This window comes from Callorhinus ursinus, unplaced genomic scaffold, assembly GCF_003265705.2.
Source record: "Callorhinus ursinus isolate GAN/ISIS: 27379988/994484 unplaced genomic scaffold, GSC_fseal_2.0 scaffold3, whole genome shotgun sequence".
NCBI classification, from domain to species: Eukaryota; Metazoa; Chordata; class Mammalia; order Carnivora; family Otariidae; genus Callorhinus; species Callorhinus ursinus.
In genome coordinates, this window is record NW_027397065.1 from 88,508,841 (window position 1) to 88,525,071 (window position 16,231).

Below are 16,231 nucleotides of genomic sequence, written 5' to 3' on the forward strand. Positions count from 1 at the left end.
TGATCTCACCATCCCTCAGACAGACAGATACACACACTGAACCTCTGTCCCCAGAGGGCTCACTTGCTTTTTGTTTTGCTGGTACCACTGGAGCTTCCCCTTGCTTATCCCAGGATGTGGTGCTGGACTTCCGGGTGAAACTAGGAGGGACCTGGGACAGAGGGGGCCGGAGAGGAAGCTGAGTCCGATAGCTCTGCCTTCATGTCTCTATTGGAAAGCACATCACATTAAGGGATGGTTTTGCTTATTCTTTTCCCCAAGTGAGTTATGAACTGCCTACGAGCAGGGACCTCACCTTCTCTTCTGGAGCTCTCAACACCCAGCAGGACACCTGGTACCCTAGGGGCTCACTAAGGGCCTAGGGATTGTGGTGATGGGGACTGTGCCCTTAGTGGAGGGTGTGAGGGGCAGAGGGGACCTTCCCCTGTAAGAGGGACCTTCCCTCCTCTCCCTACTCCTCCCCTCTCTTTCTCTCCTCGCCACTGCCCTCCCCTACCTTCCCTTCCCTTCCCCAACATAGGCAATGCACCTAGTGAGATAAAAAGGGTTTCCCCCCCCCCACCGTCCCCTCACACTGTTATTGGAGGGTGGAAGGGTCAGGCCGCCAGGGCTCTGTAAGGAAGGAAGTGGGGAGGAAGAGGAAGAGCACGGCCAGAGGTGTGGCCCAACTGAGCGGAGCCCGGCACCTGCCGGGGTTGTGGAGCCTGGCATCTATGGGGCTCCTGGCTCCCCTGCTCCCCGCTGGATGAGCCCTGAAGACAATCTAGTCCAACCCTGGATTTCAGAGACAGGCTCCTAAGCCGCAAGGCCTCTTGGAAAGGCTTCAGGGATAGGAACAAAAACCGTCCCGTGGGCCTCTGGTTAGCTGTCCCTGAGCCTAGGGCTGCATCAGGTTTGGCTGGAATCTGCAGTCTCCCACACATCTCCGCCGACCCTCCAGCCTGGGCACTTCTCCAGCGAATGCAGAAGCAAATGAGGAGCCAGCTCTGGCATGGAACCAAAGTGGGCTATTTTTAAAAGAAATACACAAAAGCTGTGCATGGGACATAGAACGAGTCCGCGTGCAAAAGTTTGATCCACCTCCTGACGATATGCAAACGTCACAGAGCCTGAGGTCATGAGGACAGGTGAGATCTGATTTAAAGGTCGCAGATTTGCTGAATTTTATAAAATAGTAAAATTGAAAAATATTCAGATTTGGGACTAATATTAATATATCCAGATTTGAAAATTGTGTTAAAATAGAAATAGATGAGTGGAGAAATCTGGAAACTCTGCCCCAATATATTACCCCATCTTCAAGGAGATTTCCCTGAATTGGGGTTGAGATGTGTTTATGCATTCTTAAATGTAACTACCCCAAATCCTGTCACTTCCTGAGCTGACTTCATCCACTATCAGTTCCATCTGCTTCCTCCCTCCCTCCCTCCCTTCCTCCCTCCCTCCCTCCCTCCCTTCCTCCCTCCCTCCCTCCCTCCCTTCCTCCCTCCCTCCCTCCCTTCCTTCTCTCCTTCCTTCCTTCCATCCGTCCTTCCTTCCTTCCTTCCTTATCTCTTTCTCTTAGCTAAGAACATCTAAACTTACAAATTATCAAGCCTGGGAAAATCCGTGGCCTATTCAGTTGAATTTTGTCTTTGAGTAGAGTACCAAGAATTTCACATTAATTTGACAAGCAATTGTTGATTGACTGTTAAGTGAGAGACACAGAATTAGGCCTAGTCTCAAGGTAGTTTCTAGAAAGATATGACTGTCCTTTCTATTATCATTTTCAGAAACATGCTGTGAACAGCCTACTTTCCTGTAAGAATGTCATTAACAATATTATTAATACATTTGTATAGCATCTTGTGAAGCAGTATTTATTCTTAGCTTCGACTAACTTTTGTAAGCATTGAATTCTGTATATCTACTCAGGACCATGTGAGGCTATCTGTCCTTCTTTTAGCCTTAAACTTGCTTTTTTCCTGCTCTGGCAAGGCTTTTTGATTTTATAAGTAGAAGCATTTTGGCGAGTAGTCTATTGGGTTGAAAATTTGAGGCACATTATTTAACTTCTGGAAATTTAACTTTCCTCATCAATAAAAACAGGGTAACAGTCTGCCTCCCAATGATTGCGGTGAGCATTCGATATAATACATTCTCCCAAATTCCTGGCACATATTAGGCGCTCAGTCAATATTTGTGGCTACTCCCTTAGTGATCTAAAAGACACTGATGATGCTCGCCTGTACCCCTACTTTCATTTCAGGTGTCTAAAGCTGCATTAATTCAACCCAGGGTTTTCCAACTTTAATATTATTAACTTTCTGGAAGTTAACAAATATTTCTTTATTGTGTGGCCATCACGTGCATTCTGGGGCACTGAGGAGCATCCCTGGTCTCCACCCACCAGCTTTCAGGAGCAGCCCTTGCCCCAGTTGTGAGGACTACAAATGTCTCTGGATGTTGCTGGATGTTCCCTGGGGACAAAATCACCCCTGGCTTTGACCCCCTGTTTTAACCTAAAAGGATTGAGTTTCTAGTTAAGGACCTTTAGGCATATAGCGAGTCCAGAGAAGCCTCCAGACGCCAGGACTGCAACTCCCCATCTTGTCTCTGTGTTCACCTGTCTCAGCCCTAAGAAGGATGGGCACTTAGCATGGAAGAGACCCTACCCAGACCTACTTTGGCTTTGAGTAGTATTATTAAAGACTTGGGTGAAAGCACGTGGTTTTGAGGCTGTGACTACCCCCAAGGAAGCTAATGGGTGCTGGGAATTTACCAAATCCTCAATTCCTTTGACCATTCAATCATAACTTTGGTGAGTATTGAATTCTATATATTTACTCGTGACCATGTGAGGCTTTCCTTCTTTTAGTCTTAAAAGAGGCCTTCAAAGAACTCTTCTTAGAGAAATGTTGGGAGAATTTTATGAACTGTAGTTTTATCAAGCATGTTAACTTTTTTATAGTTCTTCTATATTAAAATGCCATTTGATTCAAGATATAGGTCTATATATCAATAAATCCTTCCAACCATCCATCCATCCAACCATCTATCCATACATTCAAGATCTTTAAGGGCAAGCTCTCTAAAAAGGCAAAAGACTAATTGTGTCTTAATCAAGTTCAGAGAGACTTTACGGTCTCCAATATGATATACTTTTAAAGATTTTATATTTAGGTATTTATAAATATAATTACATTGTACATACATATTATGATAAAATTATGATTAGTCTATAATAATTAAATAGTATAAAATAATTATGTTTAGTGCAGTTATAATACACAATATATATCATACAATATTATTTATATGTCATTTACATATATGTGTATGTTGTCATAAAGGACATAATTAGAATAAGACGCTCTAGGGATATATTCCCTAGTAGGACGGCATTAGGCATTGCACTGGTACCTGTTAGGAAGAAGGAAAACATCATTCCTGTTCTCAAGGACATTTTAATCCAGTAGAGCAGAGCATATGAATTAACATAGCACATTTTTAATAAAAAAAGAAGCCTAATGTAAGAACATTATTAAATATATTTTCTTGAGTAAAAAGATGGATTAGTAATAAAAAGGCTGTTATTTGCTTTATGAAAACTTATTTCCCTCTGTTCTTCCAGTCAGTGTTTTCATCATACTGTTTTTTTTTTTAAGATCTTATTTATTGGGGCACCTGTGTCTCTCTCTGTCAAATAAATAAAAAAAAATCTTATTTATTTATTTGACAAAGAGAGAGACAGCGAGAGAGGGAACACAAGCAGGGGGAGTGGGCGAGGGAGAAGCAGGCTTCCCGCTGAGCAGGGAGCCCGATGCGGGGCTCGATCCCAGGACCCCGGGATCATGACCTGAGCCGAAGGTAGATGCTTAATGACTGAGCCACCCAGGCGCCCCTCATTGTACTGTTTACCCTCTGAGAAAACGCTTTCATCTCTACCTGTGATCGGAGGTTTCTCTAGATCCCATTCCATGAAGAATCCTACACTGGTTGGTTTCACCTAACTTTACCTACTTTCTTTCTTTCCTTAGACATTTTCAAAATTATTTCTTAATCTCTCGCTTGTCTGAAGGGTTTTTCCCTACTGTATAAAGGTGTGAGTCCAGTGGGTTGAGTTTGATCAGATGCTGGGGTTTTTGCTGAATGAAGACGCACCCAGTGTCACAGCTACCCCTACAAATGGTTTTGCTGGATCCCCTTTCACTCACCGGTTCTGCTTGCTTCCCGTTTACCAGAGTTGTGGCTTTTGTCTACCACCCTCCATAATCTAATTCTGAAGTCAAATTACTCCTGCTTAATTTGAGTCAGACAGGTTTGCTGTTAGTCAGTTTTGCAAGTGTGAAAAATACCTTGTTCACTTTTCATACAGCCTTTCCCCTTTCTTATCAAATGACAAATTCCAATGAATTAAAATGTAACAGAAAGTAACCACCTTACATCCTTGGGATTAGCAGACTGTGTGTGAATTGTGCAAGACTGTTGAATCACAGATCTGTACTTCTGAAACAAATAACACAACATATTTTAAGAAAAAAGAAAAAGAAGAAGATAGCAGGAGAGGAAGAATGAAGGGGAGTAAGTCGGAGGGGGAGACGAACCATGAGAGACGATGGACTCTGAAAAACAAACTGAGGGTTCTAGAGGGGAGGGGGGTGGGGGGATGGGTTAGCCTGGTGATGGGTATTAAAGAGGGCACATTCTGCGTGGAGCACTGGGTGTTATGCACAAACAATGAATCATGCAACACTACATCAAGAACTAATGATGTAATGTATGGTGATTAACATAACAATAAAAAATAAAAAACAACCTCTTCCTCTCAACCTGAGGAAGCCGCATAAAGGTTTGCTCACCCACTCCTCCATTCGCTCACTCATTCATTCATTCAAGGGACATTTATTAAATGGGATAGACTATGCTAGGATTTATAATTGAAAGAGAGAAAGAAAAGACTAGGGTGTAATACTGGGAATTCAGACGTTTATATTCTCGTTCAGCTCTTCTCAACCTGGTGACACACAGACTCATCTGGGGGGCGGTGTGGGTCTGTCTTGGGAAAATCAGATGTCCACTTCCTCAGGGAAAATTAAACAGAACCTCTTGGGTAATGCTCAGCCATGGGTGGCTGAAAATCTCCCCAGGTGTACTGTGCAGCCAGGCTGGGCTTGCTGGCCTGGGTAGACAGGTGGTAAACAGCCGCCGCTGTGCCAAGCATCCTAACTCAGGTGGAGCATGCTGGCCTGGTCAAGGGGGCCCAGACCCTGCCTGGGAGCTCAGAGAGACACTCTCCCTGGCAGCAGGCATGAACTCATCATCCTCCTAATGAGCGGCCTTTCCACACAGCCTGCCTATCCTCCTGTTCAGTGGCCCATCCACGGTGGTGCTGTGGACAGTGCCCAAGGTGGCCCGAGCGGCTGACTGAGTGGCTGGAGCAGAGCATGGCCCAGTGTGGACAGTGCTCTGCTCCAGCTCCCTACGCTGGCTCTTGCAACCCAAGGGTACCTTGCTGGGCACGGGGCATGTTCTGAGAGAGGGTTGACCTGGGTGCCTTGGTGCAATAATCCTGGGAAATGTGGCCCTGGTGGAGTCACCAGGGGTCACTCCCAGGCTAGACTTGGCTTGGTGGTAAGACAGCCATTGTCATCCTGGAGGGTGTCAGAGGGTCTCCTGCAGGACTCACACACCTGGCTGGGACAGGCAGCAAGCTGACCACCACTGCCCCTGGTCATGGACTCCCGACGGGAACTCCACTGAGAGCCAAGGCTGCGGAGATGGTGGGTCCCTGTCACCCTTGAGAAGTCTGCTTAGAAGCAAAGCTAATCACAACTTCTTTCTCTTCTGGTTTGTCTCAATCCTCTAGATTGAAAGGCTTGGGCCATTAATGGCCATTATTAAAGCAGATTGATGGGGACACAACTGCTTCATAAAACTCACCCTTTCTAGCTCCCGGGAGGATCCAAAGTAGTCCTAAGTGCGGTGGTAGATGGCTGCGTGTCGGGGTTTTGTCTCTTTCCTCTGGGGTCTTCCCCTCCTTGGCCCTCCAAGTATGTGTCCTCAATTGTCTCATGGCCCACGCCTGTTACCTCTCCCTGGTGAGGGCTTTCTGTAATGGAAGGAGTTGAGCCAGGCAGATGAGCAGTAGTTCAGGGAGGTGCTGAGGAGAGAGGAGATAGCCGGCCGGTGGTGATACAAACACCCCAGGCTGGACCTGCTAGCCTGGCGCCCTCGCTCGTCCCAGAGCCGGCCAGGTGGCACGGGGCCTGGTGTCGCCCTGTGCCGTAGCCTGGTCTCCCGCAGTGACCCTCCAGCCTGCGCTCCAGCTGCTCACTCCAAGTCCTCACTCGTGGGCAAATCAGGCGGGCAGGCAGAAGGAGGCGTGTCATCTGGCCCGCCCGTAAAACTGAGGAGCTCATCCATTCTCAGAGGAGTTTTGTTTGTTTGTTTTGTTTTTTGGCCTAAAATGAATTCAGCTTCTTATCGTCAGCAAAATTTTGCTGGGATGGGTTTTAGCTAAATGGGCCGTGCCTCACCATGGCACCCCAGCTGAATCACAGCTCGGAAGATGCCTGGCTAAGAGGAGGCGGCTCAGGCTCAGTGTCCCCGGGCTGCTGGAACAAAGTGCCACAATCCGGGTGGCTTGAAGCAACAGGACTTATTCTCTCCTGGTTCTGGATGGCAGACATACGGCATCAAGGTGTTGGCAGGGCTCCGAAGCCTGATCCTTCCGTGCCTTCCCCTGGCTGCGGGGCTCCGGCTGTCCAGGCATTGCTCAGTTTGCAGCTGCTGGGCTCCTGGCTCCGCCAACATCACACAGTGACCTCCCTGGTGTCTTGTCTTCACATGGCATTCCCTCTTCTTATAGGGATGCTACTCTTCTGATTAGCACTCACCCTGAGGGCTTCCTGTTAGCTCCATCACATCTCAAAAGAGCCTATCCACAAATAAGGTCACATTCACAGGTACCAGGGGGCAGGACTTCAATCTATCTTTTTTGGGGAGTCACAATTCAACCTGTAACAGAAGGTGAGAGAAAATAAGTTCGAATGCTTGTGTGGAAGGTGTCAGACACTGAATGAAATAGTAAGAAGGGGATGGTACTGATGGTGAACGTCATCCTGGGAGCCCACGAGCCGACCCTCTACTCTTATTAATTCGCTGATGATCACAAGCCTCTGCCTACCATTGTTGTTCCATGAAATACAATCCAATTGCCATGAGACTGCTTTTGCATTTGTTAAGATGCTATTAAGTCATGGACATCATTTAAATCGACAGAATATGCATGTCTTGATTTGTAGGGCAAAGCACACAGTCTGTCTTACATGAAGAGTTTTGGCTAGACTGGGAGGTGGACACGGGTCAAGGTGAGCAAGCCGAAAAATGAGGAGGGAGAGTGATGACTTCATCAGGAGTTTTGACTCAGCCACAAGCTTCTGAATCAGGGTCCTGATAGCACACGTGTCCTCTGGGTCCTCATTCATCTGAGGCTCGTGTGACGGGGCTCACTGCCCTCGAAGCTGTTTTCACCGAGATGACAGGGTCAACTTACCCGTGCGAGTTGTGCAGGGTCACTGCCTGCTTCAAAGACAAGAAATTCTGTATTGCGAAAAAATAGAACACAAATAATCAGATACAGGATCTCCAATACCATAATAACAACACTCAGAAAAATCACTACAAAGCCGAAGGGCTGTGCTTGTCCCTTAATTGAAAATATAAAACCGTACGTGAAAGCAAGTTTCCCAATGACATGTTTGTAACCCACCAGGGCTTTCTGGTTTTCTCTAGGGTAATGGTAGAGCTCTTAGAGACTTAAAAGAACTTAAGGTCAGGCTAATCTACTGTAATTACAAGAATAGAGAGGTGACTGGCAGTAGCAGGCTGGGCTGGGAAAGTGGAACTTTGGAACTGGTCAGACCTCCAGCACCCCACTGTGAGGGCAAATTGTTTAAATGTCCTACCTGCTACTTTGTACAAAGGGGAGTAAATGCAACCTGTGCCAGGTTGGGGAACCTTTACATCTTAGGCTGTGCACAGAGAATTTTGCTCCACCCTCATGACCTAAGCACTTCCCAAAGGCCCCCCCCCCCCCCCCCGCCTCATTTCATCACACTGGAGGTTTAGGCAGGCGTCTCTCAGGTTCGGGCTGTTTGCCCAGTTGGAGCCACGGGGTGCCCCCCACAAACCGAGCATCACCTCCCTGAACACCATGGTGCCCGAGCACCACGGAGAGCACGGGCATTCAACGCAAAGAGGCCCTTTTAGCAGTTGCCCTGCTGTTGCTTTCTCTGTTTCTATTAGTTAGATCTATAAAAAGACTAGAACATCTTGAAGATCGGGAAAGCGTTTGGGTGCAGCACAGCCACTGAAAAATCCCTCCCCAAAGCAGAGTTGGGAGTGTGTCTCTGACATCACAGCCTGTAACAATGTATAATTATATGAGATATTATTAAATTGTAAAATGTGAAGCAGGAAAAGCATGTGCTTGGGAAGCTTGGTCTCCCGCAGCTGTAATCACCAGCCTCTCTGCTGGGTGACATTGTATTTACAGAAGAGAATGTCGGGCGGGCTCTCTCTTGCTGTCGTTGTAATGGGAGACCCGTCCCGAACACATGCCAAGGTGACAAAGCCAGCATCAAAAAGAACACTCATCTTATTTGGTAGCTGATGTTTTATTTGCACGATGATGTGATGAGATTAATCGTTTGATTTTAATAAGCCCCACTGGAAAGCTAATATTCCTTCTTTCCCTCCTATTTTCTTCCGTGACTTTCTTCTGGTCTCTACAATAGAATTATTCACAGGCTTCAGCTAATGATTGGTTTAGTTGAGGGAAGCTGGGGTTTGAAAACATCATAGCGACTTACAACTTGAATCTGTGGAATTTAAGCAGGTTTCTCAGCCCAGACTTGGGGTGGGGGTCACTCTGTGTGGACGTGGGGTGGGGGGCTGTCCTGTGCATTTAGCGGCCTCCCTGTCCCCACTGAGCAGAAGCCAGCAGCAACGTGCCCTGTGACAACCAAAAGTGTCTCCAGATATTGCCAAATGACCCTTGCTTGGTAGGGGACAACAGTGCTCCCAGCTGAGAACCCCTGAGTTACAGGGAGGGCCGAAAGGATTACGCAAGGTCAGAAGAGGTGAGGTCCAACGTGAGTGAAGTCTTGGCTGCTAACACCTACTCTCAATGCTGCAGTGTGAGGGACATTAACTCCACGTTTTATGTCCGAACAGTCCCACTTTCAGAAGTCAATCATCTTGTTTATTTTCCCAGGTTTACTTGACAAAATCAAACACATAGTTATTGATAAAGCAGAGACGAGTGCTGAATTAGTCTGCTCGGGGCTGCCAGAGCAAAGTTTCACAGACAGGGCAGCGTAAACAACAGAGATTTATGTTCTCATGGTGCTGGAGGCTGGAAGTCTGAGGTCAGAGTAGGTTTCTGCAGAGACCTCCTTCCTCAGCTTGCTGATGTCCACTGTCCTGCTGTGGCCTTTCCCTGTGTGTGGAGAGAGAGCTCTAGTGTCTCTTCCTCTTCCTATAAGGACACCAGTCCTATTGGTTGAGGACCCACCGCTAGACCCCCATTTAGCCTTGATTACCTCCTTAAAAGCCCCATCTCCAAACACTGAAGATTAGGGTATCAACATACGAATTTTGGGAGACACAATTCAGACCAAAACAAGCCCTAAGATTGTAATTCTGTCCAGAAATTTCCAATCAATCCTAGGGAATCAGGAGAAAAAGCCCCACCCTCTTTAAATAAGGTCTGCTCTTTCTAGCCCCTCCCCATCATGGCAGCATTTATTAATATCTTGTGGGGCGCTTTCTGACCCCTTCAACTGTAGCATGTCCCCTGCTTTGTGTTTGATCATCGTGAGCAATCCCAAATGGAACAAACCAAAATCAAATAGCCCCACGGGTGCTGCACAACCAATGCTCCTGAAATAGCAGCATGCACGTGGGTGTCCAACTGCCCACAGGTCCCCCTGATTTCAGGGGCAGCGTGTCCCCCCTTTTCAGAGAAGGCTGTTAAGGAGCGAGCAGGGACACATGCTCTGCTCTCTTGAGTAGGAGGAATAGCACCGCTCATTCGGTGACTATGTCAGCCTCTGGGCCAAGCCAGAGGGAGCCACCTAGCTGGCCGAGTCCTCGCTGGACAGAGAGGAATCAGATCAGCCAGGGATCAAGAGCTGCAGACTCTTGAGTGACAAGGAGAAAAGTTTTACGGAGCCAGAAGGCCCTTGACCAGGGGTATCATTTACTTTGGGGGAAGTCACAGAGAGCTCCCTGGAGGAAGGGACAGTTGAGCTGACATGCTTTTTTTTTTTTAAAGACCTTTTCTTTATTTATTTGAGAGGGAGAGAGAATGAGAGAGAGAGAGCACGAGAGGGAAGAGGGTCAGAGGGAGAAGCAGACTCCCCGCCGAGCGGGGAGCCCGATGTGGGACTCGATCCCGGGACTCCAGGATCATGACCTGAGCCGAAGGCAGTCGCTTAACCAACTGAGCCACCCAGGTGCCCTCAGCTGACGTGCTTTTATGCAAGAATTTGCACACTTGTTTTAGAAATGTAAATGGAGGCCTTGATTTCCTCTGGGTGATTCATATTTACCAGGGCACTTTAATTACAGGGAAACAGGCTATGTTAAAATGTAATTTGGGATTATTTATTTTAAAGATCTAATAAAATTGCTCTAATTATGAATGCCCCTGAACACAAAGAGGGAACATCAAAAGGGAAAAAATGGTCTTTCTCCTCCTTTTTGTAGAAGTGCAGATGCCACCAATGAATGAGCTTTGAAGAGAGGCTGGGCAGGGGGTTGACACTGGGAAGGCATTTCTCTTGGGGGGGGGTCATTGGTTTGCTGTGACCCAAAGGCAGAATAGGTGCAAGAGCCCAAGGCTCATCTCAAGTGTCACTCAAGAAGGGTGGTCTGTGAGCAGCAAAGACCCAAGCCATCCCAAACTCCTAGGAAGAGTTAACTCACCTTCAACCCTGGAGTGAGTTCCCACCTGACCATTGTGGTCACCAATTCCAACATGGGAGGGCGCCCCACCACCAAGCCATCTGGGCCACCAGCTGGGGGTCCTGCAACTCAATTCTGACACTGTCTACCTGCAGATACCAATCACAGCGCAGGTCATTACCTGCGCTTCTGATCAACCCACTGCGGATTGGAGGTCCCCTGACTGCCTCCCTGGGTTCCCCTGCTAGCATGGCACATAGAACTCAGAGGAACATTTTACTTACTAGATTCCTGGCGTATTATAAAAAGACCTAACTCTGGAACAGCCAGGTATGCTGAAGAGATGCAGAGGACAAGGTGGTGGGGCGCTGGCTTCCCAGCGTGTGAAGATTCCCCGTCCCGTCCAGGTGCGTCCTCGCACCAAATCTCCAAGTGTTCACCAATCTGGGAGCCCTCTGAACCCTGTCCTTTTGGGGTTTTTACGAAGGCTTCATTACATAGGCACAGTTGGTCAAATCGTTGGCCATTGGTGATTGAACTCAGTCTCCAGCCCTTCTCCGCTTCCCAGAGGCCAGGGGATGGGACTGAAAGTTCCAACCCTGGAATCCCAGCGGGGCTGGCTCTAGGGAGAACCAGCCCCAGCCTTCGGTGCTTTGCAAAAATCGCATCATTAACATAAAAAAAGACACCTTAACTGCTCTCAGCATTTCAGGGAATTCCAAGGGTTTTCTGAGCTCTATGCCAGGAAGATAGAAAGACCAAATATTTATTTCCTGTTATAAATCATAAAATCACACCACCCCAATCCCACCTGTGAGATCATTCAAGGCCTGGTTGGGAGAGCAGCTCTACCCATTTGAGAATAGTATGGCTTCTTATTCCTTGGTTCTTAACCCAGACTGCACATACAAATTACCTGAGAAATAATATAATAATAATAATAATAATAATAATAATAAAAAGCGATTTAGCGAGAGTATTGGAGACCTCACTAAATGATTTAATGTGGAGCCAGAACAGTGAACCCTGCACTAGACTGACCTTCGGAGACAAATGGGTATTTTGGAGCTGGACAACAAAGAAGCAGTCTCCCAGTGCAGGGAGTCAAAGAAGGACAGAGGCTCAGAGAATCACCTGGAGGAGTTTTGAAGACCTCACTGTCCACACCATAGCCCATATTAACAGAATTATAAACACTGGTGATTAAAATGTGTTTTTTGTTTTGTTTTAACATACAGCCTATTTGAGGACCAGGGTTGTAGACCAGGGTTTCTGGCACTTGATCATGCATCAGAGTGACCCAGAAGGCGTGTTACCTCACAGGTCACTGTCCCCACTCTGGCTCCCAGCTCCTGTTGTGCGGGTCTGGGGGAGGGGCAAGAATGTGCATTTCCTGAGCTTCTCAGGGAATCCTGATGCTGCAGCGTGTGCCCTTAGAGAACTAAGTCCTGGGTCATGCTTGACCTCCTGGTCCCTTGAGACCAGCTTCAAGCTGGTTCTGACGGGCACCACAAAGGAGCCCAGAACCATCCAAGTGGGTAGTTGTCCACGTACCTCAGACCGGGGGGATGTATAGGTGGTGGCCTCCTACTGCTGGAGGAGTGAGTCAAGGTCTTTCTGTGGCTGCAGGGGAAGCAGTCCCATGGCCCCTGGTTAGTGGCTCCTCAGTGGTTTTAATCGGCCTTATCTGACCTTTGTTGTGGGCTATGATTGATTGGTGGCCAGAGCCAACAGGATATCAAACAGACGACCTTCCAGCCATTGGAATTGGCACTGCCAGGGTGAGAGAAGGTCAAGCCTGCCTTCTTTTTACTTTTTTTTAAGATTTATTTTATTTATTTTTTTTAGAGTGAGAGCCTGTGCACAGGGGGAGGGACAGAGGTAGAGGGAGAGAATCCCAAGCAAACTCCCCGCTGAGTTGGGATTCCCCACTCAGGGCTCATCCCATCACCCTGAGATCATGACTTGAGCCAAAATCAAGAGTCAAAGGCTCATCCCACTGGACCACCCAGGCGCCCCCAAAAGTCAAGGCTCTTGAAGCCAGAATGATTTCCTCTGGATGCTTATTGCTGATGATGCCTTCCCCCAACCCTTTAGACATGCCCCCCCCCCCGCAAATTAAGCAAGGGTTAATTAGTTACTCTGGATAAGTAGAGATAAATTAGTCAGCCGGTTAGTTTGACATTTAAAAAGCTATTTATAAAAATGATTATTTCTCAAGCAAATAAAAATAGCGAGAAACTCAAAATTGGCAGTTCTAGCAGAGGGAGATAATATTATGCAGAAGGCATTTTGGGGTTTCCTTAAAACGTATTTTGGGTTTATTCAGTGTTCTTTTCCATCATGGACATTCAGCTCTTCCTCAGGCAAGATTCCCCAGTCTTGAAACTTTTCCCACCTTGTCAATTAAAAAAAAGAAAAAGCTTGTTTGTTTGTTGTTATGTCCACATGCGCATGAGCATCTGCTGCTTCCAGGGGCAGCTGGCTCCCCTGGGCTCGCCCTTCAGCTGGCCAGCAGCTCAGTGCATGAGGAGGATGAGCAGGAACGTGAGTGCTCTGCGCATGGGTGGTCCGTGGCTTTACACCGGAAATGACGTAGCACTGCAAGAAGGGGAGAACTTATTTTAGCTCTCAATTCAAGGAGGAGGTGACTCTTCTCCCTCAAAGAATTGAAATCTCCTTCCTCCCTCTCTCCATCCTGCCCCGTGCCTGGCTGCAATCTGTCAAGGACACAGCCAGTGAAAATGTTCATCTTTCAAGAAGACTGCAGGCAGAGAATGCCCCGGGAGGGAGAGAGGCTTGTAAGGCTATGTGGCTCCTTATTGGGGTTCTGAGTGAAGGCTGAGAGTCTCTGTGGTCAGCAGGCATGGGGCCGCTAGGCAGGAGTGCCCTCCCAGCCGGTCCAGATCGGGTGTGGCCAGGATAACACAGGTCTCACCCAGGTCAAGATCCAACTAGACGCTGTCCACCTTGATTTGGGCTGGTGTGACTTCTTCAGGGATTCTTACCTGAATCCGTACTGTATCATCCCCATTTGGCTGTAAGCAGTGAGTACGGCCCATCAATACACTTGCAATGACACGTGGGCCAACATCCTCAACAGGTACTTTGATTGGGTTTATAAGGCCCCAAGGTAAGGAGTCCCTTTGGGTTTTGTTAAACATGGGTACCTTACCTGGGTTGCTCCTGCTTGATTGTCATACCCAGGTTGGTTTGCTGAGACTGCCTAGTGACGCTGTCTGTGCTGCACATGGTGCTGCAGGTCCCTGCAGGGTGAGCAGGTGTAGCAGGCTGACCCTTACACTCATGGGACCCTGCCTGGTCCTCGTGCCAGCTGGTCGTCGTGCCAGATTCTCCCCTTCCTTTGCCAGGAAAACCACAGTTCCATGTGCTAATGAGGATATTGCAAGTTTCCAACTGGAATGTTTTTCTTTCATAAATGTTTTATTTTGGAATAATTTTAGATTTACAGAAAGGTTGCAAATGTAGCACAGAGAATCCCTACCCAGGGTCATGCCGGGCCAGCATGAACCAGACCCTGAGAATGAGTGTCTCCCTGAATTTGCATCCAGATGCCTCTCTCACCTGCACTGGATCCCAGCCCCATTCCCATGTCCCCCTCGCCCAGTCTGCCCCGATCCTACCGTCCTGCATCACCATGTGCGTGTGCCAGGACCAAGAGATTCATGTGGCCACGTTCCTACTGACCAGACATCAAACTTGGTTTAGATTTCTCTAATCTCCCCACTCATGACCTTTCTTGACCCAGGATCCCATCCAGGGACACACACGACATTTATTTGTCCTGTCTCCTCTGGCTCCTCTGGTCTGTGACAGCTTCTTGATATTTCTTTGCTGTTTTTGACAGTTTTGAGGAGTGTTGGTCTATTTTGTGGAATGCCCCTCAATTCGGCTTCTCTGAGGTTTTTCTCATTTTGACCCTGAGGCTCAGGGAGAATACCAGGAAGGTGAGGTTCCCTTGGATGGCATCTTATCGGGGCACATGCTATGGATGTGACATCGCTGGGCACGATCATCTTTACCGTTCAGTGCGGGTGGAGTCTGCCAGGTTTCTCCGACATAATGTTACTCTCTCCTTTCTATATTCGGTCCTTTGGAAGTGAGTCACAAGGTCGAACCCACATCCAAGGGGAGCAGAGGTGGTGTTCATCTCATATCATATCATTTTGCATATCATTTGGAATTCTTCCTAGCCAGAGCTTTTCCGACAGGTGGGTCCAACTGTTCCCTGAACTTACCCTTTTGCAAAGAACAGATGACAGAAACATTGGTGACTCTCGCAGCTCTCCATCAATAATGTTAATGACGATGATGGGTGTTGCTGTCGGCGCTCAGGGAGCCAGCGCTGTGGAGATGCCTTTCACTCCTGCTGATGTGGCTTCTCCTCCAGGCTAGAGGGGGCTGCATGAGCCAAGTGGATGGCCTTTTGGCCTCACCCCTTTCTGGAGACCTGCACTGACAACCCATGGATAAGGTGCTCCAGCCCGGGACCTACCACAAGACCATGGAATTGATACACAGACAGCCATAATTAACAGAGACATCGCCAGACGGCTTCCTGCATGGAAGTGGAACTGACAACCTTCTTTTTCAAAGCTATAATTAAAGAAGCAGCTGAGAAACATTATCTTCCCAATCCACATACTCAAACTAATCTGTCACAAACACATTGTTAAACTCCTCTTAGGTCTTGGTCGTCACTTTCAAACACCTGCTTGCACAGGTCATTTATTATGTCTTAACTCTTGAGTGCTCTTCCCAGCAGAGTCTTATGTCTTTAAAGGGCTGTCCAGGTCCTGGGTGTGTGGGGGTGACAGTTCAAACTCACTTCGACGTCTTCATCAATTGTTTCAGTTATACATGTTGGGAATAATGTCATAGAAACCCAACCTTATCAGGTGCATTTTTTCCTATTAGGATTTTGCATGGGAATATCCACAGTGCTGGAAGTTATTAACTGAGCTCTGCCCAGGGAGCCTTTGTTACTCTGGACTTTGTCACTCTGATTTAAGATCTCTTGATGCAGCACTTTTCACCTTCATGGGGTCCACATGGCCATGTGTGTGCCCATACTCTCTTGAAGGGGAAAGGAAAGCAAGGTCGGTACTTAATTGGGAGGATCAGCCAAGGACTGACCTGCCATTTGCTCTTGTTCTTCTTTCTGGCAAGATGGTGATGCCTTGAGGTCAGGAGGCAGGGTTTGTGCCTTGATGGTACTCAGGGGCTGGCAACATTTAGACATTCTTTTTTTTTTAAG